Source organism: Cervus canadensis, chromosome 32, assembly GCF_019320065.1.
Source record: "Cervus canadensis isolate Bull #8, Minnesota chromosome 32, ASM1932006v1, whole genome shotgun sequence".
Taxonomy (NCBI): Eukaryota; Metazoa; Chordata; class Mammalia; order Artiodactyla; family Cervidae; genus Cervus; species Cervus canadensis.
Window position 1 is genome coordinate 1,219,526 of NC_057417.1, and position 25,163 is coordinate 1,244,688.

General features: G+C 42.5%; 1 long non-coding RNA gene and 1 other non-coding gene across 2 annotated transcripts in view; one reads left to right on the plus strand and one right to left on the minus strand.

The window, feature by feature from the left end:
• Positions 1-10,018: 10,018 nt before the first annotated feature.
• Positions 10,019-10,090, minus strand: TRNAT-CGU. The gene has a single exon. It is a non-coding gene; the product is annotated as a tRNA-Thr (tRNA).
• A 146-nt stretch (positions 10,091-10,236) lies between these two features.
• LOC122433432 overlaps positions 10,237-25,163 on the plus strand; it is a 73,099-nt gene continuing 58,172 nt past the window's right edge. Inside the window, exon 1 of the long non-coding RNA XR_006267096.1 lies at positions 10,237-10,565. This is a non-coding gene — a long non-coding RNA (uncharacterized LOC122433432). The remainder of the gene's footprint in view (positions 10,566-25,163) is intronic.

The following is a 25,163-nucleotide window of genomic DNA, read 5'->3' on the forward strand; positions in this document are numbered from 1 at the left end:
GGATCAGAGTATAGGCATGGCTTAGCTGCATTCTCTGCAAGGCAACAATCCAGGTGTCGGCTGGGGCTGAGTTCTCAATGCCCCGCCAGGGTCCTTGTCAGTTCAGTGTAAGTAAGTACCACAGACTGGGTGGCTTAAACAACACACATTTGTTTCTCACAGTTGTGGAGTGTGGGAAGTCCAAGATCAAGGTACTAGAAGATTCAGTGTCTGGTGAGGGCTCTCGTCCCAGTGTACAGATGGCTGCCTGCTTGCTGAGTCCTCACAGAGCCCAGAGAGAGCTTTTTTTTTTTTTAATTTAATTTTTTTTTAACACCAAAAATATTTTGTACTGGGGTGTAGCTGGTTAACAATGTTGTGATAGTTTCAGATCAACAACAAAGGGACTCAGCCATACATAAAAATGTGTCCATTCTCCCCCAAACCCCACTCCCATCAGGCTGGCACATAACAGGGAGCAGAGTTCCATGAGGAGGTCCTTGGTGATTATCCATTTTATAAATAGCAGTGTGTACAGGACCATCCCAAAGTCCCTAGGTACCCCTTCTCCCCCTGCACACCCACCACCCACACCCCAGCAACCATAAGTTCGTTTTCTAAGTCTGTGAGTCTCTTTCTGTTTTTAAGTAAGTTCGTCTGTATCGTTTCATTTTAGATTGCACATAGAAGGGATGTCATATGATATTTCTCCTTCTCTGATGGACTTCACTCAGACAGAGGGCCTGATAAGGTGTTAATTCTACCATGAGGGTCCCACCCTCATGACCTAATTGACCCCCAGTCACCTCCCAAAGGCCTCCAAACACCATCACACAAGGGGTTAGGGCTTCAATGCATGAATTTTGGGGGGATGCAAACACTCAGGCCACAGCACCCAGGGAAGGACTGGCTTCCATACTCATGTGGCTGTTGACAAACTCAGTTCCTTGCAGCCTATTGGACTAAGGGCCTCGGTTTTTTCCTGGTTTTGGCGAGAAGCCTTCGTTTTCTTGTCGGGTGGGGCTCCCTCACACGGCCGCCTGTTTCCCCACAAGAGTGAGAGAGAGAGAGTCTGCTAGCAAGATGGGTGTTGCCGTCTAACGTGACATTGTGACACCTCTGCTGTATCCTGTGGGTTGTTGTGGCCCCACTCACACTTCAGAGGAAGGGATTAACACAAGGGTGTTGATCCTAAAAGGTGGGGGTAATGGATTTCTTAGAGTCCATTCGCCAGCACGTCTCAAAGACCATGTGGACTTTCTTATCGGGGCCTGTTTCAAGAATTATTACAGATATATATTTTTTTATCCAGCAGGGCCTCGGGTTCAGGGGTTCCTTTTAATCCCCCAGTAAGTACATATCAGCTCAGCTCACCTGTGTCGGAAGGGCAGGGCAGGGGCCGAAGGGAACACAGCCTCGGGAAAAGCGTGTCGTGCGCCAGCCTGGTGATTTGCTAAGCAAAACTCAAGTCGATGTGACATAAACAACGTCTGTTGCTTCCAGAGGCCTGCCACAATATTTTCTTTTAAGTGCTACTCATGCCTGAAATACGCGTCTGGTTTTGAAACACGGTTCTCGGCTCCTGCTCGGCTACAAACCACTCACTCCCTTATTAAGCGTCCCATTTTTTATTCTTTAATGTAGGTTTTCTCAGCGCATGATGTCAGCCCAGATGGGAGACGTGCCAGGGCAGCGGAGGGGAGGCTCCCCTCGGAGAGGCTCAGAGCGGAGGATGAGAGAACCATCGCGCCGGACACGCTGTGTCTCACGGATGCCGCGCCAGCTCTGTGTTAGCGCCTGTGCTCCCCAGAGCCTGCCATCTCCAGCTTCTTTACATTTTCTCTTGTTTCTATTGTTAATAGTGAATCCAAAGGGACACAGTTTCTCTTTCCAATGCCACAATATTAGGGGGAAAAAATTAGTTGTTTTTCTTGCAATTCCCCTCCACCTCTTGCCCCACAAATTCATTGTCAATTTACAATGTTATGTTAATTCCTACTGCATGGCAAAATAAATCAGCCATATCTATACAAATATCCCCTTCCTTTAGGATGTTTATTGCAAGATATTGAGTATAGTTCCCTGTGCTGTACAGTAGGTCCTTGTTGTTTCCCTATTGTATATGCAGTAGTTATGCTGACTTATTTTGTACAAATAACATTGAGCCTTCTGTCTGTAGTATGGACGTCCTTCACATTCGAAAAACAGTTTACACTGCACTACTTGTATTGGTCAATTGCTTATTTATTTATTGCATCTTGCTGTTTAGTCACTCAGTCATGACCGACTCTTTGCCACTCCATGGACAGCAGCACCGCCAGGCCTCCCTGTCCATCACCAACTCCCAGAGCTTGCTTAAACTCATGTCCATTGAGTCAGTGATGCCATCCAACCATCTCACCCCCTGTATTCCCCTTCTCCTCCTGCCTTCAATCTTTCACAGCATCAGGGTCTTTTCCAATGAGTTGGCTCTTCAGATCAGGTGGCCAAAAGAATTGGAGCTTCAGCCTCAGCATCAGTCCCTCCAATGAATATTCAGGACTGATTTCTTTTAGGATTGACTGGTTCACATATGTTTAAAAAGTTTTTATTGAAGTATAGTTAATGTGTTTGTTTCAAGTGTACTGCAAAGTGATTCAGATATATGTGTGTGTGTACATAAACACACATCAGTCGGTTCAGTTCAGTCGCTCAGTCAGATCTGACTCTTTGTGACCCTATGCACTGCATAATGCCAGGCCTCCCTGTCCATCACCAACTCCCGGAGCTTGCTCAAATTCATGTCCATCGAGTCGGTGATTTATTATAAGATATATTTTATTATGTATTATATATATATAAATATATAATAATATATATAAATATGTAATATAAATATATAATATATATATGTAATATAAATATATAATATATATAAATATATAATATATGTTATAAGATATATATTATAAGATATATAAGATATATTTTTAAAAATTGTTTCTTAATTTATGTGGCTGTTTTGGGTCTTTGTTGTACCATGTGGGATCTTCATTGCATTGTGCGGCTCTTTTGCTGTGGTACATGGACTTTCTAGTTGTAGTGTGTGGACCCAGAGTGCGTGGGCTCAGTGGGTGTGGCTTGCAAGCTTCATTGCTCCTCAGTATGTGGGATCTTAGTTCCCTGACCAGGAGTTGAACCCTGTACCCTGCATTGCAAGGCAGATACCTAACCATTGGACCACCAGGGAAGTTCCTCTTAATCAATTTTTATTGGAGTACAGTTGATTTGCAATGTTGTGTTAATTTCTGAAAGTGAAAGTGAAGTGGAAAGTCGCTCAGTCGTGTCCGACTCTTTGCAACCCCATGGACTATACAGTCCATGGAATTCTGCATAGCAGAATGAATCAGCTATACCTGTACACATATCTCCAAACTTTAGGAGGTTTATTACAAGATATTGAGTATAGTTCCCTGTGCTCTATTGTTTATGTAGTAGTTATAGTTATTTATTTTTTTAAAAAGGACATTAGTTTCAGTTATATAAAATGAATGAGCACAACATTGTAAATCAACTGTACTTCAGTTAAAAACTTTTTTTAAAATAAAAAGAAAAAATGAGTAAGTTCTAGAGATGTTTTGTACAACACAGTGCCTATAGTTAACAGCACTACATTGTTAGGAGGGTAGATCTCACATTCAACGTTCTTATCATATACACAAAAAAAGCAAAGGAATACAGAAAACTTGAAGATGATGGGTGTGTCTGTTACCTTGAATGTGGGGCTATGTCCCAGGTATATGCAAGTGTCCAAATGCATCAAGTTGGATATATAAAATATGCACCATTTTTTGTTCATCAGTTATATACTTCAGTAAAACTGTAAGACAAAAGCCCCAAACCAGGATATCAACTTTGCTCAATTAGCTGTATCCCATTATCACTTCTTCAAACCGATAAATCAGTCATTTCTTTTTAAAAATTATTTGTTCCTCCCCCCTTTAGAAAATGTATTTACTTATTATTGTTTTTGACTGTGTTGGGTCTTTGTTGCTGTGTGTGGCTTTCTCTAGTTGCGATGAGCAGGGGCTACTCTCTATTGCAGTGCGTGGACTTCTCATGGCTTCTCGTTGCGGAGCATGGGCTCTAGGCATGGAGATTCTAACTGCTGCTCGCCGGCTCATAGAGCACAGACTCAGTAGTTAGGCGCAGGCTCAGTTGTGGGCTTACTTACTCGGAGGCATGTGGGGTCTTTCCCGAGCAGAGATAGCACCCATGTCCCCTGCATTGGCAGACAGATTCCTAACCACTGGACCACCAATCGTTTCTTTTAATGACTGCCCATGATGCTTCCCAGGTGGCTCAGTGGTAAAGAATCTGCCTGCCATTGCAGGCGATGCAGGAGACTTGGGTCTGATCCCTGGGTGGGGAAGGTCCCCTAGGGAAAGAAATGGCAGCCCACTCCAGTATTCTTGTTGAGGAAATCTCATGAACAGAGGCGCCTGGAGGGCTACAGTCCATGGGGTTGCAAAGAGTCCAACACGACTTAGTGACTAAAACAACATGATGCCATGAGGCAGATGGCTCACCCTTCACTGAACCATTCTGGCTGGTGAATATTTATGATGTTGTCACCAGAAGAATTACATGAGAGGGGAAGCCAGTGAATGTGTACCACCCTGCTGTTATGGAGCAATAGAGGCAGAGAGAGGTTACAGGCCAGTCTGTGTCTCCCATCGGTTCCTGCAGATGCGGGGCAGATCCGCCTAGTGCTGTTCTTGCTGCCACATGGTGTTGCTGTTGAGGATTGCTCCTGTGCAGTCTCTGTTGACAAACAACCCTCCCTTGCTAACACTTGGATTCTGGCTCCCTGTTTGGCTTCAAAAGTCATATTGAACCTCTTTCTGCCACTGAATATCATGAGCTATCCTTATAGGTCTAAACGGGACCTATAGAAAATGGGAAACCCACTTTAGAAAACAGGAAAGTGGGTTGTTGTTGTTCAGTCATGTCCAACTCTTTGCAGTCTCATGGACAGCAGCTCACCAGGTTTCCCTGCCCTTCACCATCTCCCAGAGCTTGCTCAAACTCATGTCCATAGAGTCAGTGATGCCATCCAACCATCTGGTCCCCTTCTTCTCTTGCCTTCAATCTTTCCCAGCATCAGGGTCTTTTCTAATGAGTTGGCTCTTTGCATCAGATGGCCAAAGTATTGGAGTTTCAGCTTTAGCATCAGTCCTTCCAATGAATATTCAGGACTGATCTCCTTTAGGATGGACTGGTTGGATCTCCTTGCAGTCCAAGGGACTCTCAAGAGTCTTCTCCAACACCACAGTTTGAAAGCATCAATTCTTCGGTGTTTAGCCTTCTTTATGGTCCAACTCTCACATTCGTACATGACTACTCGAAAAACCATAGTTTTGACTAGACAGACCTTTGTCAGCAAAGTAATATCTCTGCTTTTTATTTATTTATTTATCTCTGCTTTGTAATATGCTGTCAAGGTTTGTCATAGCTTTTCTTCCAAGGAGCAAGCATCTTTTAATTTCATGGTTGCAGTCATGATCTGCAGTGAATTTGGAGCCCAAAGAAATAAAGTCTGTGACTGTTTCCATTGTTTCTCCACCTATTTGCTATGAAGTGATGGGACTGGATGCCATGATCTTAGTTTTTTGAATGTTAAGTTTTAAGCCAGCTTTTTACTCTCTTTCTTCACCTTCATCAAGAGGTTCTTTAGTTCCTCTTCACTTTCTGCCATAAGGATAGTATCATCTGCATATCTAAGGTTATTGATATTTCTCCCAGCAATCTTGATTCCAGCTAGTACTTCATCCATTCCAGCATTTCGCATGACGTATTCTGCATATAAGTTAAATAAGCAGGGTGACAATATAGTGCCTTGATGTACTCCTTTACCAATTTAGAACCAGTCCATTTTTCCACGTCTGGTTCTAACTGTTGCTTCTTGACCTGAATACAGGTTTCTCAGAAGGCAGGTGAGGTGGTCTGGTATTCCCATCTCTTTAAGAATTTGCCACAGTATTTTCTGATCCACAAGTCAAGGCTTTAGTGTGTAGTCAATTAAGCAGAAGTAGATGTTTTTCTGGAATTCTCTTGCTTTTTCTATGATCCAACAGATGTTGGCTATTTGATCTCTGGTTCCTCTGCCTTTTCTAAATCCAGCTTGAATATCTGGAAGTTCTCCATTCACATACTCTTGAAGCCTGACCTGGAGAATTTTGAGCATTACCTTGGTAACATGTGAAATGAGTGCAATTGTGTGGAAGTTTGAACACTCTTTGGCATTTCCTGTCTTTGGGACCGGAATAAAAACTGACCTTTCCTAGTCCTGTAGCCACTGCTGAGTTTTCCATATTTGCTGGCATATTGAATGCAGCACTTTAACAGCATCATCTTTTAGGATTTGAAATAGTTCAGCTGGAATTCCATTACCCCCACCAGCTTTCTTCATATTGATGCTTCCTAAGGCCCACTTGACTTCATACTCCAAGAAGTCTGGCTCTAGGTGAGTGATCACACCATTGTGGTCTTCTGGGTCATTAAGATCTTTTTTGTACAGTTCTGGGTATTCTTGCCACCTCTTCTTAGTACATTCTGCTTCTGTTCAGTCTATTCCATTTCTGTCCTTTATTGTGCCCTCTTTGCATGAAATGTTCCCTTGGTATCTCTAATTTTCTTGAAGAGATCTCTAATTTAATTTCCACTTTCCCAGAAATCCCTGGGCTCCTTATGCAAACCCATTTCCTTCCCAGTAGTCCAGTTTGCACAGCAAGGTCTCAGGAGGTCCCTCTAAGGTCAGTGACACCTGCCTCTCTTTCCTCCTAATACCAGCATTGGGGGTCTTCTATTCTCTTTACATTTCTAAGGGAGATCAGAATATGATTCTTCATAGAACAAAGACCTCTGACTTCAAAGTGACTTTCAGACATGAAATTCATACAAAAGTTACCGAGATCCAAACATGACTTTATATACTCATGAATACAAGCAGTTTAAATTAACACAGAACATATTGCTTATTCAGACATAAGATCTGTTGTTCCCTACTCCTTCTGTCTTCAATCTTTCCCAGTATAAGAGTCTTTTCCAATGAGTTAGCTCTTCACATCAGGTGGCCAAAGTATTGGAGCTTCAGCATCAGTCCTTCCAATGAATATTCGGGGTTGATTTCTTTTATGATTAACTGGTTTTATCTCCTTGCTGTCCAAGGGATTCTCAATAGATGTTTTATGCATTGTATCTGTGTGTGTGCATAAATGGAAGCCTACAGTCCATTGGGTAAATTTTCTAAAGTCCTTCTTCACCTGGGGCACAGAGGGGAGCACCCTCTGCAGGGTGGGGTGGACTGGGGTGTGGCAGCGGTAGTGGTGGGTGAGAATGAACTCTTTCCTGGGATGGTGTCACAGAGGAGTGTCGCTTCATTGTTTTGGAGGGAAGGACAGGAAATCTGTGTGGACATCTAACCAGCGCCACAGATACTGGCCTGCCTGTTGGGGGCAGTGTGGTCTTTTAATGGGGAGAACTCTTTGGGGATATTTTTAATAGGGAGGAACATAAATGTACTTTTGTGTCACTTAAAAAAGAAATGATGACACACCCCAGTGGAGAGCACAGAACACTTGAGCATTGATTGATGTGGCAATTCTGGATTGTTTAATTTGCCTGCAGGCTAATAGGTTATCGTTGCCTTTGTGGACTTTGGAGGTGATTCTAGGAGGTGATCATCTGGTAGAAAATCCAAGCAATGTGAAAGTTCACAGGGTGAAAAGTGAAGGAATCCTTTGCACAGCTCCCCCATCCTACTTCCCTCCAGAAAGTTAACAAGGTAACAAGGTAACAAAGGTAACTGTTATTGTTAGTGACCCTAAGTTCATGTGTCTGATGAACAGGGAGGCCAAACAAAGTGAAACATCAATGTTTAGAGCAGAGAAAGGTTTATTGCAAGGGCTATGCAAGGAGATGGGTGGCTCATACCCTCAGTCCCTCAGACTCCCTGAAGGGTTTCAGCAAAGCATTTAAAAAACAAGTTTTATTTACTTAACTTTGGCTGTGCTGGTCTTGGTTGCCGCATGGGCTTTTTCTCTTGTTGCATGGGCTTTTTCGCTTGTTGCAGTGTGCGGGCTTCTCATTGCAGTGGCTTCTCTTGTTACGGAGCACAGGCTCTAGGGGGTGAGGGTTTCAGTAGTTGTGACTACCAGGCTCTAGAGCACAGGCCCATGGGCTTGCTCCGCATGTGGGATCTTCCTGGACCAGGGATCGACCCATTTTCCCTGCATTGGCAGGTGGATTCTTTAGTCCCACCATCAGAGAGTTTATAAAGGCCAGGTTGGGGGTTGGGGTGTCGCAGAGTATGTGATCAGCTTGCGCACAATGCTCTGGTTGATGGTGAGCGTACAGGGTGGTGTCACAGGGGTTACCACTATCAGATCGTAAGCTCTAGGAGGCCTGGGGGCTATGTGCTCGGTCATCAAGTACTGTAGTTGACATCTTCCATTTGGTGGAGGTTTTTCACATCTGTAAAATAACTCAGGAAATGTGCATTCGCTACTGTTATCGAGAGGTACTTCAGAGAAGAGAGTGTGGGGGAAGATCTCCCTTCCCCAGCCTCCCTGGTGTCCTGATCAGTTTCAGTACTTTGGTCAGGATCCTTCTTTCCCCCTGTATTCAGTGAGGGGGTGAGGTGACCAGCCGGCGTTGGCATCGCCAAAACACAGGTTAGAAACGCGGAGTTTCAGGCTCCATCTCAAAGCCCCAGAGTCAGACTTGCATTTTCACATCATCCCCAGGTTGAAGTGTGAGAAGCCCTGGTGTTCGCTGTTTTATATGTAGTAACTCACATGTTTGTGTTCATGCATATACACGTGCTCCTGGGTTTAGAATGCGGCTATAAAATACCCTTATTTTCAGGGAAATGGTTCTGGATGGGTGGTCCGGGGAACTAGCAGAATCAGGATCACCTGGGGGCTCCTTAGAAATGCAAATGCCAAGCCCCAGAGCAGACCAAAACAATGCAGACACTCTGGGGTGGCGCCCAGGGCTCCGCATTTTAACTTTCCTTCCAGGTGATGCTGATGACTACTGCTAAGTGGGAGAACTCTGCGGCAGAGGACGACTCAGCCCCAGCCGCTCCTGCCAGGCTCTCCGACCCCCTTCGCATCCATCTCCCCCACCTTCTCGCACTGAGAGAGCCCCCAGAGTCCGGCTCCACCCGGCCCACACCAGGAGCTCCATGAATTCTTTCTTCCGTTAGACATCTCGCGCTGAAAACAGGTTTCCCCAATTTAGGTCAAGCTGGTTTTCAGATTATACAATACGCCAGCTCCTGGAGGGTAGGGGTAATTGCATAATATCTTTTTGCATAACATCTTTAAATGCAGGCGGGCAGCCCCCTGGTGATGCAAAGAAAACAGGTGCCCAACGACAGTAGCTGCGTTGACTGAGGCCAGTCTCTCGGCCAACCCTGACCAGAGACCCATTTTACTGGGGGGGCAAACGGAGGCTCAGAGAGAGAGAGAGAAAGGTGCAGATTTTCCTGTCGGACCAGCTCCAAGTCTGGGCAGGATTTCCTCCCTCTAACGCAGTGCCTACAATGGATTTCCTTTTAAAAATAGCAAGCCAGACACCAGCTGACTCTGGGTGTGGGCTCAGGAAGGCAACGGCAGTTCTCTCAGGAGAGTGGATTCAGTTGGACTTTAATGTTCAGAAAAATGCTCAGTGGCTCTTGAGCCAAGTGCCATCAGCAGTAAGTTTTTCTGCACTAAAGTCAGCGCTCGGGCCACGGTTTCCACGTGAGCCCTGGAGCCCGCGACCCCGGTCCGCCCGGCGCCCCCGACTATCCCGACCTCAGGCCAGGCCAACGAGACTCGGACCTTCTGCGCGGGCGAGGGAGCCTGAATCTAAACTGAGTGAAAACACTTGGCCCGCTTGGGATCCTGGGCGAGGACCTAAATACCGGATCGAAGATGGGTAGAAAATCGATGATCGTTGTGATCTCACACCCCTAAAAAGTCTCCCCTGGAAAGGGAAGGGTCCGCCTTACAGGCACGGACGGGGTTCGAACCCGTGATCTTCGGTTTACGAGACCGACGCCTTACCACTTGGCCACCGCGCCTGCGTTAGAATGGCGGCTCGGCGAGCCTCTATCCTGGCGCCGCTCCCTTGCGCTCGCGCCGCGAGCACGAGCGCAGGCCCAGCGCGCGCGCCAGCCCGGCTCCGCCCCCTCGTCGCGGCCGGGGGCGGGGCTCCAGCGTGCGCGTGCCGGCCGCTCTGGCGGGGCTGCCCCGCGGCTCCTGCTCGTCCGAGCCGGGCCCGGGCGGAGTCCGCAGGATCTTCATGGGCTCTCCGCTGGGGGAAGCTCGTCTGGAGCTCGGGAGCGGGCGGGACGCTCGCCGTCGTTTCAGAGCCTGGGGTTCGAATCCCAGCTCCTCCATAGAGACTTGGCGACCTTGGATGACCGGTCTCGGGGCCTCAGTTTCCCCTCTCGGGTGAGACACCCAGGAGGCGGAGGAAAGGTTGCGGACCCTTCGGGGCGATCCACCGCTGCCCTGCACGGAGCTGACGCTCAACAAGGGCTGTTGAATCAATGTGTAAGTGTAAGTTTTCTGAAACAAAAACTCCCAAACTCCTCCTCCTTTGGAGCCCCGGGAATGTGCCTGGCCCCGGGACCAGCGGCAGCACCTGGGAGCCGGTTAGGACTGCAGCTTCTACACGCTCAGCCCAGACCTGCCGAATTAGACCTGCTGCTGGAGCCCAGCGATCTGGGCGGTAACAGGCTCTCCAGGTGATGCTGATGCGCCGGCAAAGGCTGAACCCCAATGCTCTGGACAGTTGATACGCATATTCACGTTTATAGACTCGAACGAGCTCTTTTGTTTTTATTCAAGTGGACTGACTTGACAGTTCTGTCCTCTTTGATTTTCTATGAGTTAATGTGTTAACTAAGACATTGGCTTGTAGTGCATAATATAATCGCGATAGATAATAGCATATATTATTTTTTAAATGAATTAAATTTCTCTTACACATTAATGTGATGTGTACTATTACAATATTGCGTCATAAATTATATATACTGCATTATATACTATAATATCATCATGCATGGATGGGATGCCGTATTCTCCTTAATTACTGCTCGGCTTTCCACCCAGTGACATAGTTGATTTAATCAGTTTCTGGGAGTAAGGCTTTGGGTTGTTTGCAGCTTTTTTTTTTTCTCCCTCAGCACAGAACGTTCTACTATTTGAGCCTTTGTCGGCCTGGTACTAGTGATGTTTGTAGGGTGTAAGGAGATGTAAATTAAGAATGTCCACAGCCTACAGTGCAGGTGTTTAGGCAAATAGAAACCCTAAAATTGTGTTCACCAAGTTGTTTTAAATGACAGGGTTTGGTCAGGCGACTGGAAAAGGCTCTGACATTTACCCTCGGATACTAGGATAGGAACTCTGAGACTGCGCCAGGAGGGCTTGAGGTCTGGGTGCAACCCACACTGTAGCTCAATTTAAATTTTAAAAAAATTGAACATATTCATAATTAAGACATGTATTTCTGAGCATTGCTTTCAAATAGTTGATGATAAAATTGGTTCCACTGTCGCCATCCATTTTTTTGGTGTTCATTGAGTTGTTGAAATTATTATGCAGAAAGGACGGGGCTTATAAAAAGGGTAAAGAAATTAGCAAATGAGAGAACATCATGTGTGGGCTGAACCCAGAACTAACTGGCTGGTGGAATGGAAATTAGATTCTAACAGGTGCTTTTTTTCAGCTTTGTCTTCCAAGGGGAGGGAGGGCGTTGAATGATAGAGATGCATCTGTATATCTTGATGGGCAGGTGGGATGCCCATGGTACTCAGGGTCTGGGGTGTCCTGAGGGAGGCTGGCCCTCTGACCATCCCTGAGTCCTGAAGTAGAGAACACAGGTCTGAGCCTCTTTATCTCACAGGTGTGAGGAGCCCTGAGCAGCCACAGATCTCGGACACCTGGCTGAAGGATCCGTGCCCCTGCACAACCATGTCCTCAAAAAGTATTGTCGGGGAAATTAACATGTAGGTTCCTTTCAGTGTGGTCCTCTCCGTGGTACTGGAGAACTTCCCTGGACAGCGTCTTCCAACCACGGTATCAGGACAGTCCCGTGCTGAACTTCCAATAAGCCCTTCCCTGATCAAGCAGAAACTTTCACCTTCTTAGGTGATAAGGAATTGTCCACTGTTCACCCTTATGGAAGGAACTTAAATCCAGTAAATGTTTCTTGTGCCCTTACCGGGTCCCTGGGGCAGGGGGCCTGATGTCACACAAATGACTGTGACCTGATCCTAGGCCTCCCCAGATGCTAGAGGGAGAACTAGGGCTGGCTGAAACAGATGGTGCTTTGAGGAGTCTGGGAAAGTGCTGTTTTAAGTGAGGAAGTGTTGAAATTGATCTGGTGATGAAGCCAGGTGACATGATGGAATACGTTTGATCTTTTGGGTTTCATCTATGTAATTGAGTTAGCCTAGATCTGAATAATTTATAAGCATCTGTGTTTATGTGCTGAAATTTTGTCACCTTTTTCCACTTTGGAAAAAAAGTCGTTCTGAATCTTTTATTTTCCTGCCCTTCTATTTCTCAGTGCCTTTCCCCAGAGCAGGGATTCTTAATCTGGTGCCCATTGCACTCAAGACCAAGAAATCTGTGAATTCCCCAGAAGTGTATGTAAAATGTGTGTGTTTCTGGCAAAGGGATGTCACAATTTTTATTAGGTTTTCAAAAAGGCCTGGTAAGGGTCCTTGAAACCACCAAGCCTTTTTACTCCCTCGCTCCTCTTCCTATGGTTCATGATTCACCCAGAGCCGACTCAGAGACAGTGGCGCCTAAAATTGATTCACCACAGTTGAGGTCGCTTAAAAAAATGAAGGTATCTAGAAAACGCTGTCCCCTTCCGGGCAGGACTCCTGCAGCCAGGCTGCTGTCCTGGCCACCCTCACCCCGCTTGCTGCCCACCCCCTGCCCCCCACCTCCCAGAGCAAGGGCTCCATCTGTTTCAGCAGACTGAAGTGTGTAAGGGGCTTGCACCTGCATTAGCTCCATGGAGCCTTGATAGTGCCCTGGCACGCTCAGCCCTTGGACCTGCACATCCCGGGAAAATGCAGACGGACACTGCGGTGGGGCTGAGGTTCTGTCTTTCTCACAACTCCCAGGCCGTGCTGGTGCTGCTGGTCTCTGGGCCCTCACTTTGAGAACCACCGTGCTAAAGTATTCTTGGAGAAATTCATCTTCATGCAAAAGAAGGTTAAAAAAAAACAAAAACGATCAGGCTTGGATATTTAGGTCAGCTGAGGTGATTGATGCCAGCAGGGTTTTCTCTGATAACCTAAATCAAGACTTCACCTGAAGAAGGCTCACTTAGCTACTCACAGCATCCCCATGATTCACTGTCAGTGATGGACCATTTATTTTTTATGGATATTTATTTCTTTGGCTGCACTGGGTCTTAGTTGTAGCATGTGGGATTGTTAGTTTTGGCATGCGAACTCTTAGGACCCTTAGTTGTGGCATGTGGGATCTAGTTCCCTGAGCAGATTGTTAGTTTTGGCATGCGAACTCTTAGGACCCTTAGTTGTGGCATGTGGGATCTAGTTCCCTGACCAGGGATCGAACCCTAGCCCTCTGCTCTGGGAGCGCTGAGTCTTAGCCACTGGACCACCAGGGGAGTTCCAGGAATGGACAGTTTAGAACCCAGAGACGGAGGCCACGGCCCCCTTTCATTGCTTTATCTGATAAAATCAGGATTTTAGAGCAGGCTGAGCACCACAAAGGCTTGGTGGGGCTGGGCAGGTTGTAATATATGAAGCTGTGAGCTGAATGGGTGGAGGCCACACGGAATAGGAGGTGGAGGGCCAGGTTACGTGGTGCCATTTTCATTCCTGCCAGAAATACATGCGTTCCAGTTGAATCACATCTTTCAAATTCTCTATTTATTATTTTTCTGATTGACATATAGTTGACTTCAATGTTGTTAATTTCAGGTATATAGCAAAGTGGTTCAGTTATACATACACATACATATATATACACACATACATATATATATTCTGTTTCAGATTCTTTTCCATTACAGCTATGACAAGATATTAAATATAGTTCTTTGTACTATATAGTAGGACCTTGTTTATTTTTACATATAATAGGTTATATCTGCTTTTATATATATTAATATACATATATATGTATATATATATACATATATACATTATTATGTATTATATATATACATATATAATATATATTATGTATATACACATATGTATATAATATATTAATATACATATACACACACACACACATATATAGGCTTCCCACGTGGCACTAGTGCTAAAGAACCCACCTGTCAATGCAGGAGACATAAGAGATGTGGGTTTAATCCCTGGGTTGGGAAGATGCCCTGGAGGAGGGCATGGCAACCCACTCCAGTATTGTGTGGAGAATCCCATGGACAGAGGGTGAGCCTGGTGAGCTACAGTCCATAGGGTAAAGAGTGGGACATGACTGAAGCAACTTAGTGTGAGTGCCCACACACACACACACACACACACACAGAGTTTGTGTCTGCTGGTCCCAAACCCCTAATTTATCCCTCCCCAACTTTTCCTCTTTGGTGACCATAAGTTTGCTTTCTATGACTATGAGTCTAATTCTGTTTTGTATACAAGTTCATTTGTATAATTTTTTTGTTTTTGGATTCTGTGTATAAACGATATAATATTTGTCTTTCTCTGTCTTCACTTAGTATGGTAATCTCTAAGTCCATCTGTATTTTGCATTTTGGTTACTCTAGTAAATACGTGGCATCTCATTTTAATTTGCATTTCCCTGATGACTAAAGAAATTAGGCCCCTTTTCATGTGCTCATTGGCCATTTGTTACATCATCTTTTGTGACGTGTCTACTCAGATTCTTTACCCATTTTTGTAGTTTGTTTATCTTACTGTTTTTGAATGACCAGCTTGTTGTATGTTCTGAATATGAGTTGTTTTTCAGATATATGTATTTTGAATATTTTCTCCTGTGCTGTGGCTTGCATGTTCTTAATATTGTCTCTCAAAATGCAGAAGTTTTAATTTTTAAAAAATGTTTATTTTTTTTTGGCGGCATGCAGTCTTTGTTCAGCGCAAGGGCTTCTCTCTAGTTGTGGTGAGCCTGTGTGTGGGTTCTGTAGTTGCAGTATGTGGGTTCAGCTGCCCTGTGCCATTTGGGATCTTAGTTCCTCGACCAGGGATTGAACCTGCATCCCTGCATTGGAAGGCAGATTCTTAACCACTGGACCACCAGGGAAGAACCAAAGTGCAAACATTTTTTGAGTTAATTTTTGTGTATGATGTGAAAGTGGGCTTGATGTCCATTTTTTCCTATATCCAGCACCACTTGTTGAAACACTTATCCTCTCTCCATGGAATTGCTGTGGTACCCTTGTTAAAATCCATTTGACGGTGGACATGGAGTCTGTTCCTGGAGTTCTTTATGTTCCATTGATTTAGATATCTGTCTATACCAGTCACCACAGTCTTTGCATTTTATGGTGAGTCCTGAAATCAAGTATTATAAATCCTCCAACTTTGTTTTACCAAATTGTCTGCCTATGCTAGTCATTCATATCTGTATGATTTTCTGTATACTTTTTAGGATCAGCTCATCAGTTTACAAAATTGCCTGCTGAGATTTTGATTGGGATTGTATTGAAGCTGTAATTGACTTTGAGAGAAACTGATACCTTAACACTATTAGGTCCCCCCATCTTGAATATCTCAGTTGTTTGCTGCTGGTGCTTCGGAGTCTTGGATTTTAAATTCATTTCATTGGCATCTTCTATGCCATGTGAGTTTCCTGTGCTTTTCAGTGGAAGAGCAGCTAGAATGTTCCTGGTACCTCTGTCGACCTTCTTCCGTCTCTCCATCTAACCACAGATCCCTGCCGCGTGGAGGCCCCTGCAGCACGTAGCAAGCTGAGGACTGAAGCAGAATGGATCACCTGTGTGATGTCTGAAAAACTCAGAAGTAAAGCTCTCCTTGGAAAGAGAGTCAGGAGTTGTTTACACCCCCTTTCACAAATAACGCCAACCGGTCACAGAGTGGTATAAAGATGAATTCTGCAGAAAAATTACAGCTGTACAGAATGCCCTGGCATCGCCTCATCAAATCCATCTTAGAACCTCTAACCTTGGGAAATTATGTTTCAATTGGTTCATTCCGGAATAAGATCACGTTGGCAGCTATGAATAATACAAAGTTGTGTTCCTTCTCTTTTTTTCCCTTTTATTTTTCCCCAGATATGCTCTGAGAGGTCACCTAGATTATCTGAGGTACAAATATGGGCATCCAGAGTTGACAAAGGTTTTATGTATGTGAAAAGCAGTCCACAGTAACAGAATAAAATTGCTATTTCTCATTATTTGTTCTGCATTTGGTAGAGGACTCTGGCCCTCTCAGTGCTCTATCCTCCTCCTCTTTTCCAGGGGGACCACTCTCAGGAGTTTATTTTGGATCCTTCCACATCTTTGTCTTTCTGTACTGACACGTGTTCATACATAGGAAACGCAGTGTTTCCCTCGTGGCTCAGATGGTAAAGAATCTGCCCGCAGTGTGGGAGACCTGGGTTCGATCTTGGTCGGGAAGATCCCCTGGAGTAGGAAATGGCAACCCACTCCGGTATTCTTGCCTGGAGAATTCCATGGACAGAGGAGCCTGGTGGGCTACAGTCCATGGAGTCCCAAAGAGTTGGACACAACTGAGTGACTTTCACTTCACTTCTCCCTGATTTGTTTTTAAAAATTTTTTAATTTATTTGGTTGCACCTGGTCTTAACGTGCAGTATGCAGGATATAGTTCCATGATCAGGGATTGAACCGGGGCCCCCTGCATTGGGAGCACAGTCTTAACCGCTGGACCACCAGGAAAGTCCCTCCTTTTAATTGCTGCCTTCTAGTCTGCTGGGGGACTGTAGCTCAGTAATAATAAATCCCCTATTGCTGGCCATCTATGTTGTTTCCAAGTTTTTCTTCACTGCAAGCGAAGCTGCTCTTGCATCTTTGCTCGTGGCTCTCTGAGCACACGTGTGGAAGCTTCTTTAGCAGAGATGTCAGGGTCATTGCTTTCCGAAGCTAACTTTCTGCTGCACTGTAGCAGCCTCAAGCAGGCAGTTCTGCGCGTTTCTGCTTGCTGGTGAGTGAGCAGGCCATTGGTAATACTGGGCTACGGGCGTGCTATTTGTTGTTACACAAGGCTCTCATTTTCAACTTTGTGTAGTTTGGTTGGGAGGAGGCAGAAACAATCAGCCATACACTTTGTGTGATGTCCTGCCTGGCTGAGGTCTGCCCCGCGTGGTGGAGACGAGGTGCGGGGGTGAGTGTGTTGGTAACAAATGGAACAAATTCCTGTGGTTTCCATCTCGTACTGTGAGCTTATAAGAAGCATTGTGTGAATGTCCTCAGTGGATTCCCTCACATATATTGCCACTTTCTGTAAAGTAGTATCAGCGTCTCACATGAATGGTACATGGTGTGTGATTCTTAGTACTGCAGAGAGTCATTATTTTCCTTTAAGTTTGTTTTATTTTATTCGACTGTGCCAGGTCTTAATTGCAGCATGTAGGATCTAGTTCCCTGACTGGGAATTGAACCTGGGCCCCTTGCATTGGGAGCATGGAGTCTTAACCACTGGACCACCAGGGAAAGTCTTCCTTTAGGTTTATTCATATTATACCATATTTAGAAAACTCAAACCTTTACTCATTAACGAGGAAGTCATTTTGATAGATAGATGGTGGCCTTTTCCTAGGCCTTGTATTTTAAGATCATTGTTACATAAGTGACACTTGATCTAATGGGTTTCAAAAACATTTTTTTTTAGCCATTGCAAAATTTTGGTGAATTTATGCTTGTTATTGGGGCATCTTCCACATTACCCACCCCCCCATTTTTTAACTCTAAGCATTGAAGCAGTCTATACATGCTTAAAGATGAAATGTATCTTAAGAAGTTAAAAGTGGCTATTTTAAAATGTCATCTTCCATCATCAGATACCAATTATCCTATCCCCAGCTTTTGGTGTGGGAGGGGATTATTCCCAGGGATGTTCTTGGCAACTTGAAAAGATAAATGGGTGGAAAGAAATGAGAGCAGATGTGATGATGAACATACAGAGCAGAACATACCTTTTGCATTTTCCCCTCGTGATTATGCTGTAGCCCTGTAAAACCATACATGTAGGCGTAAAAAGCCGGTAGAAAAACGTTGAACATGAAGGACGACCTTTTCCCTCGTTCCGTTATGGACACATTAGAATTGCTTTTATGGAAACAAGAGTAAGATTTTATCAGAAACAGTTTGTTGTTTCTCTCTCTCCTTCCATGGTTGGTAAAAAGCTCTCACTGTGTTTTCTTGTGAATGCTTTCTGTCTCTGTAGCTGTTTGCTGGATGCCAAGTGTGAATGGTTTCTCTGGTGCTTAGCTGTGTGTGTTTTGCCAGTTGCCGCCGTATATTAGGGAATGCTGTTTAATCCTGTACCAGCTCTAAAGAAAACACAAACGTTTAGGGAAAGTTTAAACACTGTATCCAGACTTCAACTTATCTCAGATAAAAGCCCTAGTTCCATTCAGGGAAAAACACCCATAGAAATCTAGGGTGGCTTTTTTCTTTTGAATTGGGGTTTTGGTTATTTCTCGTCCTTTTGTAAACCATCTCCCCTACAGTCTGACCACCATTATGCTTTCTGTCACTGTCTGTTAGTTTAAATATCCTAGAATTTTATATAAACGGACTCTAAACAGTATGTATTCTTTTCCTTTTTTTAAAAAAAGAAATTGATTTATGATGTTGTGTTAATTACTGTTGTACATCAGAGTGATTCAGTTTTACGTATATATTCTTTTTGTAAATACTCTTTTCCGTTATGCTTTATCATAGGATATTAAATATAGGTCTCTGTGCTATTCAGTAGGACCTTGTTGTGTTATGCATTCCTTTCCTGGATTCTTTTATTCAGTGTAATTATTTCACGACCCATCCATGTTGTGCATTGTTGAGAGCCAAGAATTTGTTCCTCGTTACTGATGGGTGGTATGGACATTTGAGTTGTTTGCAGTTTGGGGCTATTACAAATAAAGCTGCTATGAACTTTTGTGTACAAACCTTTGAAAGGACATTAAAAAGCTTTCATTCCTTTTGGGTGAACATATAAGAATGGAATGTCCAGATCAGATGTTTATATTTTTAGGAAACTGTTTTCCAGAGTGGTTGTGCCATTTTGCATCCCCACTGGCTGTGTGGGAATGGTCCAGTTCCTCCACGTCATCATCAACAGTTGGTGTGGTCAGTTTTTTAATTTAGCCATTCTGAAAGGTGCGCAGTGGTATCCCATTGTTTTGATTTGCATTTCTCTCTAATGACTAATGAAGCTGAACATTTTTTCATTTATTTTTCACATATTTTCATGTGTTCATCTATCTTCTTTGGAGAATTGTCTGTTCATATGCCTTATGCATTTTTTATTGGCCATGCCACATGGCTTGTGGGATCTTAGTTCCCTGACCAGGGATTGAACTTGTGGCCCCTGTGGTGGACGTGCAGAGTCTTAACACTTTATTATTGAATTTTGAAAGTTGTTGATATATTCTGGGTACAAATCCTTTATCAGGTATGATTTCCAAATATTTTCTCCCAATTTGTGGCTCTTTTCCTTCTCTTAACAGTGTTCTTTTAAGGGCAGGAGTTTTAAATTTTGATAAAATTCAATTTATTTGTCCCCCTGTGGATCACTCTTTTCTTCTTATATCTAGGAAACTTTGCCTAACTCAAACTAACAATTTTTTTGTGGCTGTTGTATGTTTTCCTATAGATGTTTTGTAATTTGAGATTTTACATTTAGGTCTATGACCAACTTAGAGTTAACTTTGTATATGATGTGGGTTATGAATGGAAGTTCACTTTTTTGTATATAGATATCAAATTGTTCCAGTGTCTTCTGTTGAAAGAATCATTCTTTCTCCATTGAATTGCCATTGCGCCTTTGTTGAAAATAAGTTGTTCACATGTCTCTGTGCTCTATTTTGTTCCACTAATCTATTTTTACACCAGTTCCACACTGTCTTAACTAACGTATTTTAATAATAAATCTTAAAATCAGGTAGTGTTAGTATTCCACCTCTGCCCTTCCTTTTGGCTATTCTAGTTCCTTGATATTTCAATGTGAATTTTAGAATTTGGTAACAATTTATACAATAAGACTGTTGGGATTGCATTTAACCTGTAGGTCAATTTGGAGAGAATTTAGCATATTGACATTATTGAATCCTCCAATCCCTGGATAAGATATATATTCTGATTTATTTAAGTCTTCTTTAATTTTCTCCTTGGAAAATTTTGCTCCTTGGAAGAAAAGCTATGAGAAACCTAGACAGCAGAGACACTACTTTGCTGACAAAGGTCCTTCTAGTCAAAGCTATGGTTTTTTCAGTAGTCATGTATGGATGTGAGAGTTGGATCATAAAGAAAGCTGACTGTCAAAGAATTGATGTTTTTGAACTGTGGTGTTAGAGAAGACTCTTGAGAGTCTCAAGGAGATCAAACCAGTCAATCCTAAAGGAAGTCAGCCCTGAATATTCTTTGGAAGGACTGATGCTGAAGCTCCAGTACTTTAGCCACCTGATGCGAGGAACTGACTCATTGGAAAAGATCCTGATGCTGGGAAAGGTTGAAGGCGCGAGGAGAAGGGGACGACAGAGGATGAGATGGTTGGAGGGCATCACTGACTCAATGGACATGAGCTTGAGCATGCTCCAGGAGCTGGTGATGGACAGGGAGGCCTGGCGTGCTGCGGTCCATGGGGTCGCAGAGTCGGACACGACTGAGCGACTGAACTCTTTAATTTCCTCAGCAGTGTTCTTGTTGTTCTCAGTGTACACATCTTTAACGTCTTTTGTCAGATTTTTTTTTTCATATTTTTATAAATGATACTATTTTAAAATTTCAATTTTTGATTATTCATTACTGGTAGATAGAAATGTGCTTGAATTCTTTATACTGGCCTAGTATTCTGCCACCTTGTTAAACTCACCTATTTGTAGTCTTTTGGTAGATTCCTTCAGATTTCTATATTGGCCATCATGTAATCTGTGAATAGTAACAGTTTTACTTCTTCCTTTCCAATCAGAATGGCTTTTATTTGTTTTTCTTTATTGGTTAGAACTTCTTGTATAATGTTGAGTGGAAGTGGCGAGGACACTCTTAGAGGACACTGTCAGAGGACATTCTTAGTTTATTTCTGATCTTCAGGAGAAAGCCGTCTTTGAGTATTAGGCATGGTGTTCCCAGTGGGTTTGTCATAGATGCCCTTTATCAGGTTAAGGATGTTCCCTTCTTCTCCTAATCAGTGAGGGATTTTTTAAAAAAAAAAATCAGGAATGAATGCCCACTTTTTCAGTTGCTTTTTCTGTGTCTCTTGATATGATCATGGTTTTAAATTTTTTTAGTTTTCTTTGAGACCCCATATAGACCCCATATGGATTATAGACCTCCAGGCTCCTCTGTCCATGGAATTCTCCAAGCAAAAATTTTGGAGTGGGTAGCCATTCCCTTCTCTAGGGGATCTTCCCAACCCAGAGACTGAACTTGGGTCTCCCACATTGCAAGCAGATTGTTTACCGTCTGAGCCACTAGGGAAGCCCATATGGTAAATTACACTGATTAATTTTTAAACATTAAACTGTCATTACAGTCCTTGGACAGACTCTACTTGATCAGGATATATTATCCTTTTTATACATTGTTGGATCCAATTTTGTAAAATTTGTTTAGATATTTTGTATGTTCATGAAGGATATTGGTCGATTTTATTTATTTTTCTGGTAATGTCTTTGGTTTCAGTGTCAGGGTAATACTGGCATCATATTACAGAATAAGTTGAGGGGATAATAGGTTGCCTCCTTTTCAGTTTTCTCGTTTGCAGACAACTGGTAATATTTCTTCCTTAAATGATTGGTAGAATTCAATAGGAGAGCTTTCTGGGCTTGGGTTTTCCCTTATGAAGAAGTTTTTCACTGTTAGTTCAACTTCTTTAAATGATATGGAGCTAATCAGATTATCTATTTTTTCTTAAGTGACTGAAGTTTGACTCTTTGAAGGAATTGTTTCATCTAAGTTTTTGACCCTATTGATAAAATTTTTCACAATATTTCCACATTATCCATTTCACATTTGTAGAATCTGTAGTGACACCACCCCTCTCATTCCTGATATTGGTAATTTGTGCCCTTTTGCTTAATTTTTCTGATTTGTCTGATTTACTGAAGGTTTGTCAAAATTGCTGATCTCCAGGGACCAGTTTCCAATTCTGAATTTTTCTGTATTGCTGTTCTGTTTATTTCATTGATTTCTGCTCCGGCCTTTATATTTCCTTTTTTCCATTTTAGGTTTACTTTGCTTTTCTTTTTCTAGTTTTTTTTTTTTTTTTTTTTTTAGAGTGGATGCTGAGGCCACTGATTTGGGAACTTTTTTGTTTTTTTCCCCTAATAAAAGCATTCAAAAGTTCCCTTAAAGTGCTATAAAAGTTCCCTTCATGTACTGCTTTAGCAGCATATCATACCTTTTGATATATTGTATTTTTAAAATTTTCATTCAGTTCAAAATACTTTTCTCCCTTGGTTTATTGTTACACAGAAGTGTGTTCATTTCTAAATATTTGGGGATTTTCAAAAGATGTTCCTTTTATTAATTCCTAGTTTAATTTCACTGTGGTTGGGGATCATGTGCCTTTGAAAAGAATGTATTCTGTTGCTGGGTGAAGCATTGTACAGTATAAACATCAATAATGTTAAACTAATAGCATTGTTTAAATCTTTTTTTAAATAAAATCCTGTTGATTTCTTCTTGACTTGTTCTATCAATTACTGAGAGAGGTTATTGACATCTTTTCCTATAATTATGGATTTTTCTGTCCCTCTGTGAAGTTCTGTAATTTTTTTGTTTCCTGTAGTTTGTTGTTAGGTGCATAAACATTCAGGATTCATTTGACTTCTTCATGAATTTGTCATTATGAAATGACCTCCTTTTTTAAATTTATTTTTTAATTGAAGGATAATCGCTTTACAGAATTTTGTTGTTTTCTGTCAAACATCAACATGAATCAGCCATAGGTGTACATATGTCCCCTCCTTCCTTCACCTCCCTCCCATCTCCCTCCCCATCCCACCCTTCTAGGTTGATACCGAGCCCCTGTTTGAGCTCTCTGAGACATAGAGCAAATTCCCATTGGCTGTCTGTTTTACATGTGGTAAGGTGAGTTTCCATGTTTTTCTCTGCATAACATCTCACCCTCTCTCCGCTCTCGCCATGTTCATACATCTGTTCTCTATGTCTGTTTCTCCATTGCTGCTTTGCAAATAAATTCATCAGTACCATCTTTCTAGATCCCATATATATGCGTTAGTATACAATATTTATCTTTGTCTTTCTGACTTACTTCACTCTGTACAACAGGCTCAAGGTTCATCCACCTCACTAGAACTGACTCAAATGCGTTCCTTTTTTATGGCCGAGTAATATCCCATTGTGTATATGTACTATAAGTTCTTTATCCATTCATCTGTTGATGGACATTTGGGTTGCTTCCATGTTCTAGCTATTGTAAATAGTGCTGCAATGAACATTGGGGTACATGTATCTTTTTCAGTTTTGGTTCTTCAGGGTATATGCCTAGGGGTAGGATTGCTGGGTCATATGGTAGTTTTATTCCTAGTTTTTTAAGGAATCTTCATACTGTCTTCTATAGTGGCTGCATCAGTTTACATTCCTACCAACAGTGCAAGAGCGTCCCCTTTTCTCCACACTCAGCATTTACTCTTTGTGGACTTTTTGATGACGGCTATTCTGACCGGTGTGAGGTGATATCTCACTGTAGTTTTGATTTGCGTTTCTCTGATACTGAGCTATGTTGAGCATCTTTTCATGTGTTTGTTAGCCATCTGTCTGTCTTCTTTGGAGAAATATCTGTTGAGGTCTTTTTCCCACTTTTTGATTGGGTTGTTTGTTTTTCTGGTATTGAGTTGTATGAGCTGCTTGAATATTTTGGAAATTAATCATTTGTCAGTTGTTTCATTTGCTATTATTTTCTCCCATTCTGAGGGTTGTCTTTTCACCTTTTTTTCCTTTGCCGTGCAAAAGCTTTTAATTTTAACTAGGTCCCACTTGTTCACTTTTGTTTTTATTTCCATTATTCTAGAAGGTGGGTTTAAATGACCTTCTTTATCTCTGATAATATTCATTGCTCTGGAATCTCTGAAATTTTGTCTTATATAAATATAGCCATTCCAATAATTGATTAGTATTAGCATGGGATACCTTTCCTATATGGTTCTTTTTAATCTTTATCTGTGTCTTTATATTTAAAGTGTTTCTTATAGACCGCACAAAATTTGGTTTTGATTTTTTAGGCATTCTGAAAATCTGTCTTTTAACTGAATTATTTAGACTATTTAAATTTAATGAGACAAGTGATGAGTAAGTTTAAATTTATCATCTTACTATTTGCTTTCTGTTTGTCCCATCTGTTTTTTCCTTCCCTTTTCTCTCTTTTTATACATTTTTGATTTTGTTAGATTTTATAGTTCCATTAATCCCTTTGTTTGACTTATAGATATTACTTTTTTAAGTTTAGTGTTTGCTATAGGGCTTCCCTGGTGGCTCAGATGGTAAAGAATCTGCCCGCAACTGAGACCTGGGTTCAATCCCTGGGTTGGAAAGAACCCCTGGAGAAGGGAATGGCTACCCAGTTCAGCATTCTTGCCTGGAGAATTCCATGGACAGAGGAGCCTGGTGAGCAACCAGTCCATGGGGTGACAAAGATGTGACTGAGTGACTTTCATAGGATTCATAATATACATCTTTAACTTATTAGTGTCCACCATTAAGTGATACTATACCACTTAACATATAACATAAGTATTTTACAATAATATGCTCCTACATCTCTTCCTGACTTTTATGTTATTGTTTTCACATATTTCACTTTTACATATGTTGTAAAGCCCATTTTGTTGTTAATTTTGTTTAAATAATTAACTTTTAGGAGATTTTAGGAGACACATACACAGTGTATGTATACAATGGTATACTCAGTTCAGTTCAGTCACTCAGTTGTGTCCAACTCCCTGCAACCC